Below are 21,544 nucleotides of genomic sequence, written 5' to 3' on the forward strand. Positions count from 1 at the left end.
AATTGGAGGGCATTCCCTCATTTTCCAATTTTTTGCCACCACAAACTGCCTGTTAATATTCTTGTACAAGTCTTTTCCCTTATTATCTCTTTGGGGTACAAACACAGCAGTGCTATAGCTGGATCAAAGGGCAAGCAGTCTTTTAGTGCCCTTTGGGCATTGTAAAAATGGTGATTTTGAACCCTAGACTTCAATCCCCAGAAGTCCTTTGTATTTCCCAGAATTCCCTACAATCTCACCTGAGTCCCCAGGTTGGTGAGATCACAATTGGTATTTAACTGGCAGTAACATCCCACAGGCTCTTCTCTTCCATTGCAATGATGTAGCAAGTATAGTGTTAAGCTAAGTGCAGGGATTTTGAATGGGCTAATCAGCCATGGGCACGTGGTTTTTATTTTGTATCTTTATTCCTTGACTTTTAATGATCCTTAATAAATCTCAAAAACATAATATTTTTATTATTAGAGATATAATTTTAAATTTAACAGTTGGCAACCATAAAAGGATGAGAGAAAAACTCTCAATTTTTTTAAAGACAGCCTAGATAATTTTTAAGCCATGTTTCTCCTGCCAATTGTATTAGAATTTCCACCTCAATTTCCACCCTCTCCCTCCTGCCTTCCTTCCCCTTCCCCCTGTTAGTCAGTCACCTTTCTATATAACTCAAAGGTGAACTGAGAGGTTTAGAGAAGATACTCTTGTTCTGTTTTTCAGGTAAGGAGGTTTATTGGGAAAGACAGGACAGGATGGAAATTGAGGTGAGAGGGATGAGGTTGTCCCTAATCTATAAGGAGGATTAAGAGGAATTTGGGAAATGTCAGTCCTGTCACAACTGTGACTCAGGGACAGTCAGAGAGATGGAGGACAACTGTTAAATCTTCTTTCTTCTTCCAATTACACAAAGCCACCAAAAACGTTAATTTCTTCTCAGCCTAATTCCAGAAGCCCTTCCAAAGGTCTCTCTCTGCCTAGATAAAAAAAAGCCAGTCTCTCCCTTGGTCAGGAACCCCAGAGAAGAAGTCTCTCCCTTGGTCAGTAACCCCAGAGAAGAAGTCTCAGTTCATCTCCTCTGACTAGGCTCCAACTGCCTTTCCTGGGAACATTCTGTTTTGGAATGTTCACCTTGATTGACAGATCAGGTCACTCACTTTGTTTTCAAGCATGAAGTTCTCTCTTTCTTCATGCCTCTTCCACAATCCCCCCTTTTCTTCTCAAAAAGTGCACCTTGCATTTTTTAATGATACTTACCTTTATCTATCGATCTATCTATCTACTGGGGTGTATGGGGTGCTCAGGGAGGGGTAATATCTCTGGTATGGAGGGCTTGTCGTGCCCTTCTAGGGCAGCTCTCCAGCCACTGACCCTCACCTGACACCCAGCTCTCACTTGTGGCTCCCAATAGCTGCTAGCATGCGGCAGCGGCCACACCCTGGGCAACAGCGTCGACAGGCCAGCTAAACCTTGTGGGGTAGCCATTGGGTCGATGTCGACCCCTGGTGAACTAGGGCTTTGCTCACCCAGCATGTGAAGACTGCTTCGGCGGAACAGGCAGAAGAAACCAACAAGAAGGTTCAACGGCTGAGATGGCGATGCAGCAAGGCACTGTGGAGTGCTTAGGGCGTGTTGGAGCCCAAAGGACAACATGGCCATCCAATGCAGCTGAGGAAGTCTCCAGGTGTAACGACTTTTCGTGCCAATGGACCCAGGCTTCCAACGCCGAGAGAGTGGGACTGTCTCTGTGCATCGACTTTTCCACTTAAATCTTTATGCACAGGTGTCTTTGTGCACAAAAACGAACAAAGACAATCGTCATCCTCGGTTAGAGAGACAACCAGCAACAATCTATCTACCTATTCTTAACTCTATGCCATATTAAATATTCTGTTATCTCCCTACCCCCTCAAAATAACAAAATCCTAACTTATCTTAGCTATTCTATCTACCTAAATGCTAAGCTAAGAATTGGCTATAGGAAAATGATTTAGGTAAGGGATTTACATGAATATAGTTTTTACATAACAAATCCTGTAACAATTTTTCAAATCATCTTAACAATTTCACTAACATTCGGAATATGCAATTGTCCTATTTCCTAAAGTCTATAAATTCACTAAATAAAATCTTCTAATACTAACAAATGTTAACCTACAATCATAATGCAATCTAACTTCTATACTTCAGTCTCTACTTTCCTAAGACTTGAACAAATACACTAGACTGTCACTATTGTTAGTAGTTAGAATATTAATAAATTACTCTAAACATCAGCTTGTTAGTTAATTAGTAATTATATATGTACATAAGTTGTGCTTATTACAGATTTACATATGTACATCATTCTAAATTTCTGTGCAAACTCATGCAGATAAGAAATATCTTTGTCTGTTTGAATTTTCCACAGAAATTCTTATCAGTCTGTCTCTTTGTTATGCAACTATGCATGTTGTATACTTACCCATTCCATGAGATATCCTCCTAAAGTATAATATATGTAGCATGTGCATGCATATATGCGATGTTAACATGTATGAAACATTCTTACATATCCTCATGATCAAAAGTTCCAAAATTTCAAGGTTCCAAAGTCCTTCCATGTCCTTTTATGCTGCTTGTAGAACTCTGTTTGCCTCTCTAGTCAGCATGCCACTCTTCATCTTCCAATCTTGATTGAAGTTGTGTTCTTTAAATCAGGATCCACTGGAATAATCAGGAACAAGGAACACATGAACATGTCAGGTTTTTACATGTGCATGGTATGTAAGAGTGAAATTTACATTTGCATGGAAGTAAGATGGAATCTTCAGGAATTTTTGTTAGAATTTATCAATCTTCATGTCTGAAAGTAAGGTTTACATGTGTTCTCTTCATGCATGAGGGTAAAATTTGCATATGTACATCTTCATGCCTTCAAGTAAGCTGTACATGTGTTTTTCATGGGTGGGTATGAGTATTATGCATAGGTTCTCAAGATTTCGTTAAGAATAGTGATTTCAAGTTTGCTAATTCTTGTTGTTTCACCATTCACTATAAGATTTATTATATGGTTACTGTAATTGTTTCTTGGATAGTTACTGTACTCATTTCTTGGAGATGGAATTTAGAAAATTATGTATTCATTTATAAAAAGCATTGTTACGTTCTGTTCCGTTACTGTGTGACAGACAGACTATGTGTAAAAATATATGTATATAGGCTTCTACACGGCTCCTAAACTTTCAAATGCACGTTTCACTTTTGTCTGTGTTACTGGCTCTATTTCTTACTGGAACTGTACTATTTACTTCAGGGGTGCTATCCTTTTATCATGTTAACATGTTCAGTGCTCTCTTTTCTGTAATCTGGTGTCAAATACTCTCATGTACTTTCCTTTGTTTTCAGTAGGGACTATTATTGCTTATCGATTATTTCCCTCAATATTATGGGTGTGCTGCAATTTCACATATGAAGCATGGAACCATGGATCTCTTTGATCAACCTTTATAGACATTGGGGTTGTCATTAAGACTGTGTTGGTCTGATCCATCTTGGTTCTGTAGGAGATTCTCAATTAAAGTTCTTGACATATACCTTATCAACTGGTTTTATCTTATGCAATGAAAAATCTAGTGGTATTCGTTGCACAAGCAAACCCAGTTTCCGTAGTTCTTCAATTCTGCATTGTATCAGTTTTAAGTATTCATGAAGAGCGCATTCCCCTCTTAACATGGACAAGTAAGGTGACTTTACTGTCCTACCATGCCAAAGAGGCTGACCATATAGCATTTCAAAAGGTGATATATGCAGATCAGTCCAGGGCTGGTTCTAATGTTGAACAAAGCAAGAGGCAAAACATCTGTCCATTTCAAGTGTGTTTCTTAACAAAGTATACCTATTTGTGTTTTCAATTCTTTGTTCATATGCTCGACCTGCCCGGAACTTTGGGGTTGATAAACTGAATGGTAATTGCACTTAATCCCCAAGTACTTGTAGATTTCTTGTAGAACCTGGGAAATGAAGTGAGACCCCTTGTCCGAATCTATGGTATCGGGAATGTCATGTCTAGGTACAGTCTCCTTTAATAGAAATCTCACTACCTTTGCAGTATCATTTTTTCTTGAATGGACATGCAATCACCACATGCATATATATATCCCTTGTCTTTAGGCATGTTGATATAATCAATTTGAATACACTGGAAAGGCATATAACTGAGTGGTCTGCCTCCCAATGCAACACTCTTAAAATGTCCTTGATTATATGTTCTGCATGTTTCACATGCCTGACAAGTTCTAATGGCATTTGTTATAATTCTTGGTGCTGTCCAATACCTCTGTATGGTATCCAGAATCCCTTGAACTTCATAATGTCCCTTTCCATGAATTATAATTTTGCTTGCATTGGTTTTGTTTGTACAAAACCTTTTAAATTTAATGTAATCAAAATTTTTTTATCTTGCATTTTGTAATTTTTTTCTAACTCTTGCTTGGCCTTAAAATCTTTCCTTTCCCAAAGATCTGACATGTATACTATTCTGTATTCACCTAATTTATTTATAGTTTCCTTCTTTATGTTCAAGTCATTCACCCATTCTGAGTTTATCTTGGTGTAGGGTGTGAGATGTTGATCTAAACCTAATCTCTCCCATACTGTTTTCAGATTTTCCCAGCAGTTTTTATCAAATAGTGGATCTTGGTCCCAAAAGCTGGGATCTTTGGGCTTATCATACTGTCTTGCTGAGGTCACTTCAAGTCTATTCCACTGATCCTCCCTTCTGTCTCTTAGCCAGTACCATATTATTTTGATGACCAATGAACTGCAGGAATTTAAATAGAGGGTAGAAACTGATCAAGACTCTTCATTTAAAAACTTAAGAGTTGATACAGGGAGCCTTCATTCAAATTTTTACAGTAAATGACCCTAATTTAGGAGCCTATCACAGTACTTTGTATATAGTAGGCACATCCTCAATGCTTAAATAAGACTCAATCCTGACTCAGGAAGCTTAAAATGTAATGAGATGGATAAACATGAAGTGACTTGCCAGTGACCAAAGAGATAATAAAATCACCTTGAATTTCATGAGGACTTTTGCAAGAGTGGAATAATTGTTACTTTAATCAAGTCCCTTCTTAGAAATCAGAGAAATAAACCCTCGGCATGATTTTTCTTTCCTGGCAAACACTCACAGGTCAAGTCACCAACAAACCTTTTTGGTCCAAGATAATCCATTTACTGTTTCAATGTTCACATCAATGAACCCATAAGAAAGTACTTAAAATGCAATGCAGTATGATATGGTTCTATAGAACCATAGAGCACCTAGACGGCTTATAATGGCTAGAGTACAGGATTTGCAGTCAGCATTGAATCCTCTTTTGGATACAGTAACTGGAGTGCTTTTGGCAAGTCACCCACCCACTCACCCTAAAGTTCTTCTTTTTTAATGGGGATAATAGCACATCTCTCCCTGAGGAATAAAATGAGACACTATATAAAGTATATTAGAGTGCTGGGCCTAGAATCAGGAAGACTTATTTTCTTGAGTTCAAATGTGACCACAGAGGTTTACTAGTTGTATGACCTTGGGTATGTTACTTAACTCTGTTTTATTGAGTATTCTCACTTGTAAAAAATGACTCAAAGAAGAAAAAGGTAAACCACACTAGTATATTTGCCAAGAAAACCCTAAGTGGGGTCATGAATACTCGGACACAATGAAAATGACTGAACAACAACTAAAATGAAGTGTATTGTGATATGCAATTTCTATACGACCTTAAAATTATATATGTGTACACACATATAAATATTATATTTATAAGCAAGTATATGTATTGCCTATACATATATACATAAGGTATGTGCACGTGCATATGCACGTAGAATGTGTATACACACATACACATGTGCTTGCATATGTAATGTGGACATATATTAGTTACTATTATCATAATCTATCTGCTTACTGCATTGGGGACATTAGGCTAAGCAGTATGTAGGAATCCTTGTCTCAAAGAGCTTATAGTCCAGGAGGGAGACGGTATGCCCCCAAATACCTATTTCACAGGATTACTTGGTAAGAACCTTGGAGAGCTGCCATACCAAGTGTTATATAGGGCTGAGAAGGCATCAGGGAAGGCTTCAAGCTGGGAGACAATATCTAAGAGCAGAGAGACTGATAACATTTCGAGCTGGAAGACACCTCAGGGATCAATCATTCCACCCTTGAGGCAAGAAAATAATCCCCAAGAGATGAATCTATTTATCCAGAGTCCCATGGGTAAGGAGTAAGGAGGCAGTTCAGTACAAGAGAGGTAGCATTGTACAGTGGAAAGCTCTGAATTAGGTGTCAGAGGACCTGGGTTCTAATCTTGACTCTGCCACCTACTTCTGGCATCACCTTGGACAAGTTACTTCCCTTTTTAGAGTTTTATGAAATGGCTAGATTGGTTGACTTCTAGAGTCCTTTCCAGCTCTAAGTCTACAATCCTATAAGCAGTTTTGACTAGTAAAAAATAGTAAACCCCATAAGAAAGTGCCCACTTCTTCACCAAATGAGAATTCTAGGTCTTGCTGTAGGGGCCCAGAGGGGTCTTTTCAGGACAAAATTAAGTGAACATACTATATTATACTATCTTTTGGCATCAGTTTGAGCAAACCATTCAAATACTCTCCCTAGGAATACCCAGGCAGGTGTTTTCCACTCCCACAACTGCACTAGCATCCCAACAGCTTTTGTTTCATGTCTATTTGCCCCACTTGCTTAAGGATGGATTAAAGAGGAAGAGTCAAAAGGAGAGACAAAATCTGGGCCCTATGTGCCATTTGAATGCTGCTTAGTTTCCAGGGCAACAACAAGCAATGAATATTTGCTGTTTCAATCAGGACTTTTCATAGGATTATAGGATTTAAAGCTGAGGGATCCTTGGAAACTGTCCAGCCCAACTCTTTCATTTTACAATTGAGGAAACAAATTTGTTTATTCACTGTTCACTGTCAGCGGTGACAGGAGCAGGGGAGTCTTCAGAGTCCCAAATGGCTCAAACCCTAGGATTGCTTTCACAGGTTCATCCATCCTATAGCCATCAACCACAGGTAAGTTCCTAATTCTCCCTACAGGTCTTCCATCTGCCACTCCCTTCTTCATCTACAAGTCAGTGTCACTCAATCCTGTACTACCTCCCTTTTTGATCTATAAATGGGAAGCATGTGCTTTTCCCAAGCTTCAGGAGAACAAGGTCAACGGCAGCAGCTGCTGCTGGAAGGGAAGAAATATATAATAAAAAGTAATAATCTTCTCAAAGTGCAACTCATTGCCTATGTAAAGGCCAAAGGGGAAGGAGGCCATCATAATGAAGTAGGGGAATACCAACCAGAGTGATTTGAAAAAGCAACTTCATGTGCTTGAAATCTCAGCCATCTGGACTCTAGTAATACCAGTAAATGGGTCAGGACCCTGGACAAGGTGATCCAACCAACTTGCTGAGTCAATGATGGGGCAGCACAAGGTTACAAAAGATGGTTTCAGTTGAAACTACCATGATGACCAGCTTGATAGCTGAGCTCTTTAGTATTTTGGTGCTGGAGGAAAGCAAGAAAACCCAGGACAAAATCAATAATACCAAAACCCTACCTCCTGGGACTGCTTTGGTGCCCGGGTTACTCACTATAGTCACCAGGAGTGCTTGCAAAATGGACTGGAGATGTGAAAGCTTTCAATACATGTGCTAGTATCATTTCATAACAAAATGACAAACCAAAGGCTGGAGCTTGGTCCTGTCTTTTTTCATCAAGGGGTCCTTCAGCTTCATGTCATATAATGCCATATTTCTGGCTAGTGCAGGCCAGTCATAAGAAATAGTTTAAATTCTAATAAATTGGATGAAATCATCAATGAAATCAGGGAGATACTTAAGGCTAAGGAGGGGGAAAATGAAGAATCTCAGCTTGTGGAAAATCTACCTACACTTAGGACTTTTCCCCCTTTTGCCTCAAAAATTGACATTTATGCAAAGTAAAAAAATAAATAAAAGGAAAAAAAACTACAAAGTTGTTCATCTCTTATTCCTCTCCTCCCTTTCAAATCCCCCTAGTCCTATCCCTGAGAGCAGGGCCCTGGGTGAAATCAGGTGGGGAATCCTCTCAGATGAAGTCAGCCACACTGATAGGCATTTCCTCAATGGAGATATTATAGGTCTCGATGTCTAAAAGGATCATCTTGTCTTCCTCTGTCACCTTGTTGATGGCCACACCTTTATGACTAAAATGCCCTCCATGGTCAATTCTATGAATGTAATTCTCCCAGTTGTTGGGAAGGTTATAATTAGTAACCAAAGATACTAAACATCAATGCCTCTAGTCAATAGGTCAGTGGTAATAAGCACCCGACTGGTGCCTGAGCAAAACTCCCTCATGATAACATCACATTCTTTTTGGTCCATTGCTCTATGTATTGCAGAGAGCAAAATCACAGTAATGAATTATCTCAGTGAGCCAATCCAACTTTCAGCATGTATTGATGAAGATAATGGCTTGGGTAATAGCATTTCATACAGATCACACAAGGAATCCAGCTTCCACTCCTCTCATTACACATTTATGTAAAACTGACAAATGCCTTCCAATGTCAATTCCTCCTTCTTGACTAGAATTCTGATAGGATCCCTGACACAAAGTAGTTACTTAATAAAAGTTTATTGGCCTACTGTCAGAGATCATATTTTAAGTGGATGAATAAAACAATGGCTCTTATCTCAAAATGATTTACAGAAGGTGATGAGTAGACTTTTCTGGAATTGTGAATACAGACTTTTGAATTTAAAGGCATGAGATATGTAAACAACCAATTAGACAAAGTAGAGTAATTCATAAGCCCCAAACTATCTCCTGACTTCTAGTCTCATATCTCCAATTACCTGTTGGATATCTTGAAGACATTTTAAGTTCATTGGTCTAAAATCTGACCTCATTATCTTTCCATTCAAACCTTCCCCTCTTCCTAATTTCTTTATCACTATCAAGGGTACAGTAATAATAACAAAAAGGCACATCCTCCCAGTCACCCATGCTCATAATCTAAGTGTCATTCTTGACTCCTCTTCTTCTCTGACTCCTTTTATTCAATAATTGTCAAATCCTACCATTTGCACCATTGTAACATCTGTCACCAATTCCACCTTCTCTCCTATGACATTAATACCAGAATAGGCTCTTATAACCACATTCCTAAACTATTTTGGGGAACACTGATTTCTCTGCCTCAAGTTTCTCCCCACTCCAGTCTATCCTTCACTCAGCTGTCAAACTAATCATACTCAAATGTAGATCTGATCATGTCACACACACCCCCGATACACACACACACACACACACACACACACACACACACACACACACACACTTAAAAATCTCCATTGGCTCTCTGTCACCTGCAGGATCCAATATAAAATCCTCTCTGTGGCTTGTAAAGACTTTCAAACTGGCCCCTTCCTACCTGTCCAGCCTTCTTACAAAGTTCTCCCTTTCCCTAAATTCTGTGATCCAGTAATACAAGTCTTCTGGCTATTAAGGAATACATCATTCCATCACATGACTTGGGGCATTTTCACTGGCTCTCCCTCTCACTAGAATTCTCTCCCTCTCCACTGTTGCCTCCTGGATTCCTTTTCCTAGGGTGTAGTTACTTGGGTGGCTTCCCTAAACTCCAGCTAGTCCTTCTTTCTATAAGAAGCCTTTACTTTCTTCCCCTTTTATCTTAATGCCTTTACTCTAAAATCACCTCTGATTTACCTTCTATGAAACCTGTTAATGTGTAGATATTTTCATGCTTTATTCCCCATTAGACAGTGGGTTGCCTGAGAGCAGGAACTGTTTGTTGTGGTTGTTTTTGCTTTCTTTGCACCTCTATTGCTTAGAAGAGTTCCTGGTACATAATGAACATTTCATAAATGCTTGCTGAGCCAACTTGACCTCAAAGGAGATATCATTTGTTCTGACTCTCATGGACAAATACAAATGTGGTATCCCGCAGTATTTGACAGCATAAAAACACTTCAGGACTGATGTACACATAACAGGCTATGCAGTGGTCATTGCCACATTCAGTTCCCTGGGAGGGAAGGTGGAGTTAGTTATCTAGGAGGAATGACAGTTGTCAAATGCTGCCATAGCAGAAAGAACTTAGGAGAGCTATCAAAGATCTGTGCAAAGGAATTGGAAGATTGCATTAATATCCAACTGGGACATGCAGGAGGAAATCTGAATGATACATTGGTTAATAAAGGCAACAAAAAGGAACATGTGAAATAGAATATAAAAACATTTCAAATATTTAGAATAAACAGCTATTCTAGATTCCCTTAAGCAGCAACTGAAAGCAAAACCCCACAAAACTGACTATACAAGGAGTCAGAGCAGTGTAAAGAATTAAATAAACAATTTGTTATCAATTAAACATTCAGTCTTGAGAATAATAATAATAACTGATACTTGTATAGCACTTTGAGGTTTACAAAGCACTTTATATGTGTTATTTTATCATCACAGCCTTGTGATAGAGGTGCTATTTTTGTCTCCATTTTACAGATAAGGAAACTGAAGATGAGAAATGTAAAGGGGTTTGCTCAGCTACTGTCTGGAGTAGGATTCAAATTCAAATCCTCCTGTCCAAGTTTATCATTCTGGCCATCACATCACTTATAAAAACCAGAGAAAAGAGGATTACCAGAGTTAGACCATGTGAAAATTTTTGGTCCTCTACAGTATAAGGCCCCAAGAAGTGCAAAACAATCATGATTCAAGTTGGATTAAAAGATAGTTATTCATACAATTATAATTCAGTGTTGAAGGTTTGCAGCAATTATAAATATTTCATTTTATCCTCACACCAATCCTCAAATGTAGCACTGTTATTATCCTTATTTTACAGATGAGAAACCTGAGGCAGACAACAGTTAAATGACTTAGCAAGAGTTGCTCTGCTAATAAGTAATTGAGACTGGATTTAAATTTAGCTCTTCCTAATTCCAAGGCTAGTGCTCTATCCATTGGGCCAATGAATTGCAAAAGTTTTATGAAAGGGGGTGGGTGGTGGTGATGGTGATGAGGAAAGTTAGCATTTATGTAACACCAACTATTTGCAAGCATATATGTGTCACTGGATGAACATAAGTGAAAGTGGTCTCCCTCTAGAAGGAGCCTATGAAGTGGCTAAGATTGAATCAGAAGTCCCCTTATGTGCAATACCATCAGCATGGAAAGAACTGGCTTGGCAGTGGATAGGGCATGACACTTGAAATCAGGAAGACCCGAGTTTGAATTCTGCTTAAGCCACTGAATGTCTAGGTGAAGCTCTCCTTCCCACCTTCCTGTGTCCAACAATTATCTTCTTGGGAGCATAACGGGAGGCTTCTACCTCCATACTACTAGTTCTCGAATTTGCTAAGTCTAACTGGTTCGCTGATTTTATACAGGTCCCAAAAGGTTTAACCAAAACTCTCAACTGACCTGAACAGACCAACTCTGAAATATGATTCTAGTCCATCCAGTCAAAGACATCTATATTCTCAGTCTTTTCCTATTAAGTCTAAGGACTATGATTGAGTGGTTGGTTGATTGATTCAACAGATTCTTTCTGTCACGTGTTTCTGTGTAAATACTAGTGGTATAGCACATTCAAGGCTTCTTGTTCTCCTTTGACCTCTCTGAGAACAAGCAGCCATAGTGCTATTATACTTCTTGTCAGTGCTGCTGCTCCTCCTCCTCCCTTGAGTCATGAAGAAAGACATTTCCCTATATCAGATACCTCTCCCATATCTGACTGCCTTTCAAGAGCACATTTTTGGTTGCATCTTATTGCTTCCAGTGCAGGAAATTTTTCCAAAACAATAGGATAATAATGTTAATAATAATAATAGTAATATGCAGCAAGGTACTGTGGAGTGCTCAGGGCATGTTGGAGCACAAAAGAAAACACGGCCATCCAATGCAGCTGAGGAAGTCTCCAGGTGTAACGACTTTTCGTGCCACTGGACCCAGGCTTCCAATGCCGAGAGAGTGGGACTGTCTCTGTGCATCGACTTTTCCACTTAAATCTCCTTCATGCACAAGTGTTTTTGTGCACACTCATCTATCATAGATGAAAGCGCACAAAGACAAACGTCATCCTCGGTTACTGAGAGACTACTACTAACTAACACAAGGATCCACACAACAGGAGGTAAAGACCTGGCGGATGCTGGGAGGACCCTTGGTGGAGAATGCGTGGGATGAGAACTCTTGTATGGGTCATGACCTGCAGGGTTAGAGGACCTAACTCCATGGATGAAATCATAGATTTCTTAAGACATATTTTTTTCTCTCTACCTAAATGGAAATCTCTCTCGAGTCAGTGACTGGATTTGATATTTCTTTTGCCTCACCCAGGGTGCAAAGCATCATCTTTCATAGAGACAAAAGAATAAATCAATGGATACTTTTCTTGCATGGGATATTCAATCTTTCAAGACTGGCATCATCTTGTGTAATGTCTACTTACTCTGATGGAGTGGGAAGCATGCCAGATTGAGAGACAGTAAGTAACAAGGAGCGTTGGGCTCTTATCCTGACTAAATAGCTTTGTAACTAAATGCAAGTTATTTTTGAAACTTAGGGCCTCTGTTTCTTTAAATGTACAATGGAATGGCTAGACAATACATGTCTAAGATCTCTTCCAGCCTTGCCCAAAGTTAGGCTAATAAATAATTATTGACATGACTCTTGTAGGGGGTAAAAATCTAATCTGCATTAATAATACTTTCTTAAATCTAGACAATCAACAGAAGTAAGCAAGTCCTGATTTGTAGCAATGTCAGTTTACAAGGTACAAAGATCACATTGAAAATTTAACAATCAGCTCTTTCAGCTGGTGAGATTGAACCCAGCAAACCCCTTGGCTCTGACATTCTGCCTCTATGGTCCCTCCCAGCCCTAACATTATCAGCCCTAAGGCCCATTTTGGCTCTGAAATTCTGTGTTCTAAGGGTTTTCCTAGCTCTGATATGCTAAGTTCTGGGGTCTCTCCCAGCTCTGATATTCTCTGTTCCAATACCAGAATCTCTCTCAGTTCTAATATTCTATGTCCCATAGCCCTTCCCATATATGACATTTTATCTTCTTTGGTCCCCTACAATTCTAAAATCTCCTCTTCCATCCCCTGCCCCACCTGTTTCTGTCCTCCTTTTCTCTCTCCTGTTTCTCCCAGCATCTCACCTTCCATCTGGCCTGTTTCTCTAGTTGAGGAGTTAATTGGGCCCAGGTGCTCCTCCTCATGAGCTGGGGTGTTACTGGCATAGACTATCACATGGGGCCGGATTATGTTGGATCTTTCTCCCATATGTAATCAGAGAAACTGGCTTGAAGGGATTCTGCCACTCCAGGACAGGCTATGTTGGTGGATATATAGTTGGCTGGGGAGGGAGTAGAATGACACACTCAGGGAGTGAGGGGGAGGAGAAGGGTGTTTGCTTCCCTGTTCCTAATATGTTAGAAGCCAGCTCGACAGTGAATGGACTTAGGAAATTCAGCAAGTAAAATGTTCTTCATTGCCTCCACATGGAGTCACGCAGTGCCAGAGCTGGGAGAGACCTCAGAGCATGGTATGACAGTCAATCTGTCAGCAAACATTTAGTAAGAGTGCCTGGCACATAGTCACCACCTAATAAATACCTGCTGACTGACTTTGTAACAGACCTTGAACTAAGTGCTGGGGATAGAAAGAAAAGTAAAACCAGGCCTCAAGAATCTTCCATTCTACTAGGGGAAACAATGCCTATCTAGGTATATAGATATATGGAGTGCTTCAGTCACAGCTGACTCTCTGTGACCCCCTTTGGCTTTTTCTTTACAAAGTTCCTGGACTTGTTTGTTATCTTCTTTCCCAGCTGATTTCACAGAGGAAACTGAGACAGACGGGCAAAGTGACATGCTCAGGATCACACAAAACCCAGAACTGAGGTCTTTCTGACTCAAGAGCTCCTTCACTTCTTCGCTGCCCATGTGAATTGAATATGTATAAAGGGCTTTGAAAACTTTAAAGAATAAATAAGTGCTGGTTTTTCTTCTTTTCTTTCTCCTTCCTCCTTCCTCCTCCTCCTCTTCTTTTTAGTTCCTCCTCTTCTTTTTAGTGTTCTTGTTGCTGATAATTAAAAAGAAGGTCCGGGTCCAGTAGTCTCAGTTCTCCTCCCAGCTCCTACATCCTCTTCTCAACCTGCTTTATACCCCAGGAATGAGGTTTTGCTCCAAGGATTCTAGCCCAGTAATGACAAACCTATAGTCTCCCCTCTCCCAATTCATTACTAGAAAAGCAGGACTCTGGCAGAGTTGCTCCTCTCTCCTTCTCCACTATGCTTGATGACATTTTTTTTAACATTACAGACCCCTTCACCCAGCAGCCCAATGGGAGTGCTTTCTCCCTCCCCTGTGGGAGGAGTGAACTTGGCCTGGGTGGGGGGTGCAGTCAAACACTCTATCTCTAAAAGGTTGGCCATCACTGCTCTAGCCTGTAACCAGGCACCCTCTGCTGGCCGTGCCTCCTCTACATACCCTCTTCCTCAATGGTTCTTTGCCTATACAGATGTGGGCTCTTTTGGTCTGTTTCTCCACTCCACTCTTCAGGCTCTGGAGATGTCACTTTCTTGTCTTTGTCACACCCACTTCTGGCACAGATCTATGGCACCCGAGGAGGAAGTGTGATCCCATTCCAAACAGAGTTGCTGCTTTTGCCTAAATTCCCAGTAGGTCACCATTTCACCTCTGATATTTAAGAACCTGATGAGCAGGATTTCCCTAAAGGCTGTGGGAGGATTCGGGGTGTGTGGAGAGACTCCACCTTGTATCCCACCTTCAATCTTGAAGCACCTGTCTCCATCTCAGGTCTCTCAGGTCCATCCCAAGCATAAAGACCTGGATTCAATTTGCCTTTTACTATCCAGGGGAGGCTCAGTCCTCTCCATCAGTCTCAGTTGCTTCCTCTGTAAAATAAGGGGGTTGGACTTGGTAGTCTCTGAAGCCTCTTCCAGTTAGGATCTGTTCACTTAATCTACCTCAGTGTCCTTCTCTATAAAATAAGGGGAGGGAGTTCAACTAGATGGACCTTCTGGGGGTCTATCTGACTCCAAAGATAATTTATTCTAAGACTCAATTTTCCCATTTGTAAAATGGCGATGACAACATATTACCAATTTTACCCTCACTACAGGCTCTTTCTGATTCCCTTTGTAGCCTGGAGTTGACCCTGAGTGTGTAGTAGGCACTTGATTAAATGCTTGGTGATTGGTTGTCCAACTTCTAGATAGTAATTAGCATAGCCCAAGTTGTCTTAACTCCAAATCCAGTAACTGATCACACCGCTTTTGGTCTGATTATCTACAACTGATCTTGTATTTGTTTGTACAGAATTCGTTTGTACCTTGTATTTCTTCTCACTTCCTCCCTCGTCCCAGTAAATGGTGAGTTCCTCTGGGGTTAGGGCTGTTTTTTTCCTTTACTTTGTGTCTACAACACTTAACACTGTGTCAGGCACATAATATGTGCTTGATAAATCCTTGTTAACTTGATAAAACAGGTTTTGCCTAACTGAAAAGATTTTGAGTACTGACTGGTGGTGATCTTTACCTATTACGTAGACCATTGTATTTGAGAAGAGTCTGATGACTAAATTTTCCCCAGAGTAATACTTGTTTCTGTCTGTCTGTGGTTATCTTTTGAGTCATACAAATGGTTAAGATCTGGTGGCATGATTGTCCACATTATTCCTGTCACTTTCCCAAAAGAATATAATCGTAAAGGCAGGAGACAATTTGTCTTTCTATCCCCCAACATAACACAACTGAATAAGAGGTTAAGAAATGTTGGATGGTTGGTTGATACAAAATTACACCTCTTGGAAATTAAGTACCTACTTCATAAGATTAGTGTTTTATAGAAATGTAACTTAGTATTACTACCTTTCTGCCATTCAAATCATTCTGGATCCAAGATGGCAAAACCTAGAGCCAGGAGAAACCCTCAGAATCCCTTAATCCAGTACATCATGTGATGCAAGAGGAGACTCCTGAGGCTGACTTGATGAGAAGTCTTCTCCCATTAGTACAAGGTGCAGGCCTGGATGTCAGGAGTCTTGACTGGGAGTTTTAGACCTAGTACTTTGGTTCAGATTTCCAGCCCAGTCCAGTGACTGAGCTTTGATTCTAGATAGGAATCCTGAGAGCTCTCAATCATCTCTTGCATGGGAAAGTGCCTGCTGTATAGAAGAGAGGGGAAGAAGGGCAGAGAGAGGGAGGATGATCTGGATGATGAAAAAAGCTTTTTATACCATTGGGGGAGATGGGTGGATGCTCCATTCTTGTGTCTCAAAGGGTTCTTTCTTTCTTCAGAGCACTTTCCAGTAACAGTTGAAAACCATAAAGTGGATTTGATTATTTCACAAATGCACAAAGTATCATCCAAATAATAGGAGAATAGCTGAATTTCCCAGGTTTAGGAGAGTTGGCCTTCCAGGGACACATTTGAAGTCGAGCCATTTTCTGTTTGTCAGGTCTTCCCTGTCTTCAAATTTCTCAGCCATAGCTTCTCCTAGAGTTACAAGTAATATTCCAGCCTTACATTCCTGGATCTACCTGTTGCCTGATGAGAGCTCTCAGCTAATGTCTAGAAAAGAGGGATGATACATAGGATCTTAGGTCTAGACCTGGCAGAGACCCTGGAGTTGATCTGGTCCCATAGTGGCAAACCTATGACACACATGCTAGAGAGGATTCATGCTATTGCCCACCAGAGTTCCTTACTAGAAAGCTGCTCCCCTTCCCTTGTCCACATGCTTGAGGTCATTTTTTCATATCACCTGCCCTCTGCCCAATGGAAATACTTCCTCCCTCCCCCATCTGGGGACAGGTGGGTGACTCACATGCATGGTAAGGACATACTAGATTGGTAGCCTCTTCAGTCTATGGCAAAAGTGATTCCCATAGTGGGGTTGGAGAGGAGGTAGGTTTGCAGGGAGCATAGATCACAGCATTGCACATAGCTAGAGGGGATCAGAGAGCTTGGGCCATACATACTTCTTCTTCTCTATCAGGCCTGAGGACATTTCTCACATGACCTGCCCCTTTGCACAGCAGCCCAATGGGAGCACTTCCTCTCTCTTGTCTGGGGTTGGGGCTCCCCACCCCACCCAGAACACAGCACTTGGGCTCTGGGGCTAGGGAACAGCATTTGGGAGGGAGGGTGTGGCTCAAGGTCTCTAAAAGGTTCGCCATCTCGGATCTAGTCCAGTCCCTCACTTTACAAATAAGAAAACTGATCCGGACTTAGCTATGGTCTTATGGGTTCTAAGAGTCAGATCCAGGATTCAGATGTAGTTCCTGGTACTTCAAAGTCAGGAGACTTCCCATGCCCTGTATTAGAGTCTAGAGGAGACTTGTAGCTGTGTAAAGGGAACCCCTTCCTCCCAGGGTCATGGACTTTCTTCTTGTCTGACCTACTCCATTATTGTGGCTGAAATGCTCTAAACAGAGGTCACATATTAAGAGCCCTAGGAACATGACCTGGAACTAAGTTTGGGACAGAGAGACTTTGATTTGGTTCCTGAGATGTGATAGACCAGCTCAGAAAGACAGAAAGTGATGTGGAGAAAAAGGCTATAAAAATGGGAAACCATAGAAGAGATCGAGGTCTTTGGCATGAATTTTCTGAGATTGATTCTTCTACTCCATTCGGCATCATCCTCATGGGCTGGTAAGACTCTTGCTCTGAAGAGACTACCTGATTTCCATGTGGAGATCAGAATCGTGTCAGGGAGAGAGCTAAAATTTCTACGGATCAGACTTGAGAGTGATAGTCTAGGAAATAAATTTTCTACTTCCTTCCTACTTATTTCTTTCTAATACTATATTTATATTAAATTAAATTGTTAAAAGCTACTATCATCCTCATTACTTAAGAGTTAGTTTTATAAACAGCAACCACAACCATTTTTTACTAATATTATTTCATAAAACCAACTTCTAAATATTACATGTAGCATTTTAATTATTACATATTACATTTATTTTCATTATTACATAGCCTAAGGATCATGTAAGCCAGAAGTTCTATGACCTTTTTTTTTTTAAATAAATTTTCTTGAGGCTGTTCAATTATGTCTGACTTTTCACGATCACAATTAGACTCTGGCAAACTTGACTATAGAAGCCTGTAGACCCCTCCTTAGAAGGCTTACTTTCAATTTTTTTCTTTCCAATTACATAGAGAAACAGTTCTTGACAATTGTCTTCTGACATTTTAGGATTCAAATTTTGCCCTCTCCTCCCTTCCTCCCTGAGGTGGCAAATAGTCTGATATAGGTTATACCAATGCTTTCATGCAATAAACATTTCCATATTGTTCAAGCCATAACAGAAGACACTTATAATACTAAGAAAGTTACATAAAATAAATACACAGAATTGCAAAGGAAACCAATTCTATTGAAATACATTTATAGAAAAATAATAATTTTTACTCCAAGTTCAGGGGCAGCTAAGTAACAGAGTGGAGTCAGGAAGACCAGCCTCAGACACTTACTAGATTTGTTATCCTGCTGGCCTTAGTTTCTTTAGCTATCAAATGAGGAGGAGAAAGAGATGGCAAACCATTCTAGTATCTTTGCCAAGAAAACCCCAAATGAGATCATGAAAAGTGAGACACAATTTAACAGCCACAAGAAAAATAGTTTTTAAAAAACCAATGTTATAGAACTTCTGGATTAAATGATATCTAAGGCTATAAATCTCTGGTCTCTAGACTCTAATACAAGCATGGAAAGACTCCCTACTTTAGAATCTCAGGAACTACATCTGAGGTTCTGGAATGTAAAGCTGGAATATCATTCACAACTCTAGGAGAAGCCATGGCTGAGAGATTTGAAGATGTGGGGAAAACTTGATAGACAGAAAATATACTGACTTCACACTGCGTCCCTGGGAGGCCAATTCCCAACCCTGGTCCATCTGTGAAGGTAAATTCAGTTATTCTCACATTATTTGGATGATACTTTGTGCATATGTGAAATAAATACAAGTTATGGTTTTCAACTGTCATTGCAAAGAGCTCTGAGATGTCGAAGAGGCCCAAAATAAGATGCTTTTCTCTCACCAGAAACCAATCAAAAGAAGAGATAAAGAACCCTTTGAGACACAGGAATGGAGAGCCATCATTCTGCCAAAGGACCCACCCATCTCCCCCAAAGGTATAAAAAGCTTTTTTCATCATCCAAATCATCCTCCCTCTCTCTGCCCTTCTTCCCCTCTCTTCTGTACAGCAGACACTTTCCTATACAAGAGAAGATTGAGAGCACTGAGGACTCTTGTCTAGAATCAAAGCTCAGTCACTGGACTGGGCTGGAAATCTGAACCAAAGTACTAGGTCTAAAACTCCCAGTCAAGACTCCTGACATCCAGGCCTGCACCTTGTACTAATGGGAGAAAACTTCTTATCAAGTCAACCTCAGGAGTCTCCTCTTGCATCACATAATGTACTGGATTAAGGGATTCTGAGGGTTTCTCCTGGTTCTAGGTTTTACCATCTTGGATCCAGAATGATTTGAATGGCAGAAAGGTAGTAACACTAAGTTACATTTCTATAAAGCACTAATCCTATGAAGTAGGTATTTAATTTCCAAGAGGTGTAATTTTGTATCAACCAACCATCCAACATTTCTTAACTTCTTATTTAGTTGTGCTATGTTGGGGGATAGAAAGACAAACTGTCTCCTGCCCTTAAGATTATATATATTCTTTTAGGAAAGTGACAGGAATAATGTGGACAATCATGCCACCAGATCTTAACCATTTGTATGACTCAGAAGATAACCACAGAAATAAACAAGTATTAATTACCCAGAGAAAAATTTAGTGAACAGATTCTTCCCAAATAGACTCTTGTATACAATGATCTACATAACAGGGAAAGGACACCACCAGCCAGTACTCAAAATCTTTTCAGTTAGGCAAAACCTGTTTTATCAAGTTAACAAGGATTTACTAAGCACCTATTATGTGCCTGACAGTGTTAAGTGTCAGAGACAAAAAGAAAAGCTTAAAAAAAAAATCAGCCCCAAAGCCAGAGGAACTCACCATCTACAGGAAGGAGGGCAGGGAGGGGGAAGAAACACAATGTATAAATAAATAAATTCTGGGCAAATGAAAACAGGATCAATTGTAGATAACCAAGGGAAGGAAGGCACAAGAATTAAGGGGGAACAAAAGGCTCTATCAGCTACTGGATCTGGAGTTTTGGTAAGTACCATCAAGGAGTTGGGCAAGCAATCACCAAGCATTTAATCAAGTGCCTACACTAAGGACTAAGGGTCACCTCCAGGCTACAAAGGGCATCTAGATTTTACAGATGGAGAAATTGAGGGTTAGAAAAAAATTACCTTGAGAGTTGGTCTGGCTCTCGAAGACATCTAGTTCAACTCCTCCTCTCATTTTTGAGAGAAGGAAACAGAGGTAGGTGAAGGGAACTCAGCTGGAAGAGGCTTCAGAGACTACCAAGTCCAACTCCCTTATTTTGCAGAGGAGGCAACTGAGACCTACGGGGAGGAAGGGGCCAGTTCTAAATTGTACAAAGCATAGGTAGGATTCGAACCCAGGTCTTTGGGCTCTGGAATGGGCTTGAGAGTTCCGAGATTGAAGGTAGGAGCAGCGAGATCGAACGCGGAGTACAAGAGGTACCCCCTCTCCGCACCCTTAATTCTCCCACGGTCCCTAAGGAAACTCCGGGAATTGTGCTCACCCAGCTCGGCAGGTTCTTGAATATCAAAGGAGGACACGGCGACCTACTGCGAGTTTAGGCAAAGGCAGCGAGTCTGACTGGAAAGAAGATCCCCCAGCAAGGGGATCATGCTTCCTCCTCAGGTACCAACATCTTGCTCCACCCTGAATGGAGTAGTGTAGCATATAGATCTATACCGGAAGCGGGCGTGACGGAGATGAGAAAGCCACGCCCCCAGAGCCTGACGGGTGGGGCGAGAAGGGGACCAGAAGAGCCCTCATCTACGCAGGCGTAGAAACTCTAAGGCAGAGGGTGTGTCGTGGAGGGACGACCAGCAGAGGGCGCCTGGTTACAAGCTAAAGCCAACGGAGCAAAGCCTCACTCCTGGGGTGTAAAGCAGGTTGGGAAGAGGATGTAGGTAGGAGTTGGGAGGAGAGCTCAGAGATTGTTGCACCTGAACCCTCTTTTTTATTATCAGCAAAAAGAACACTAAAAAGAAGAGGAGGAGAAGGAAGAAGGAAGGAGAAAGAAAAGAAAAGCCAGCACTTATTTATTCTTTAACGTTTTCACAGCCGTTTATGCACACTCTATTATATGTGGGCAGTGAAGTGAAGGAGCTATTGAGTCAGGAAGACCTCAGTTCTGGATGTTGTGTGATCCTGAGCAAGTCATTTTTGCCTATCTGCCTCAGTTTCCTCCTTTGTGAAATGAGCTGGGAAACGCTTCTAAAAAATTTTTTTTTAATCTCATACTTCCTGTCTTGCTATCAACTCTA

At 40.7% G+C, this 21,544-nt stretch overlaps 1 pseudogene; it reads right to left on the minus strand.

Annotated features, from left to right (window-relative positions):
- Positions 1–435: 435 nt before the first annotated feature.
- Positions 436–21,050, minus strand: LOC130458043 (eukaryotic initiation factor 4A-I-like; annotated as a pseudogene).
- Positions 21,051–21,544: the final 494 nt, after the last annotated feature.

Source organism: Monodelphis domestica, chromosome 3 (assembly GCF_027887165.1).
Source record: "Monodelphis domestica isolate mMonDom1 chromosome 3, mMonDom1.pri, whole genome shotgun sequence".
Lineage (NCBI taxonomy): Eukaryota > Metazoa > Chordata > Mammalia > Didelphimorphia > Didelphidae > Monodelphis > Monodelphis domestica.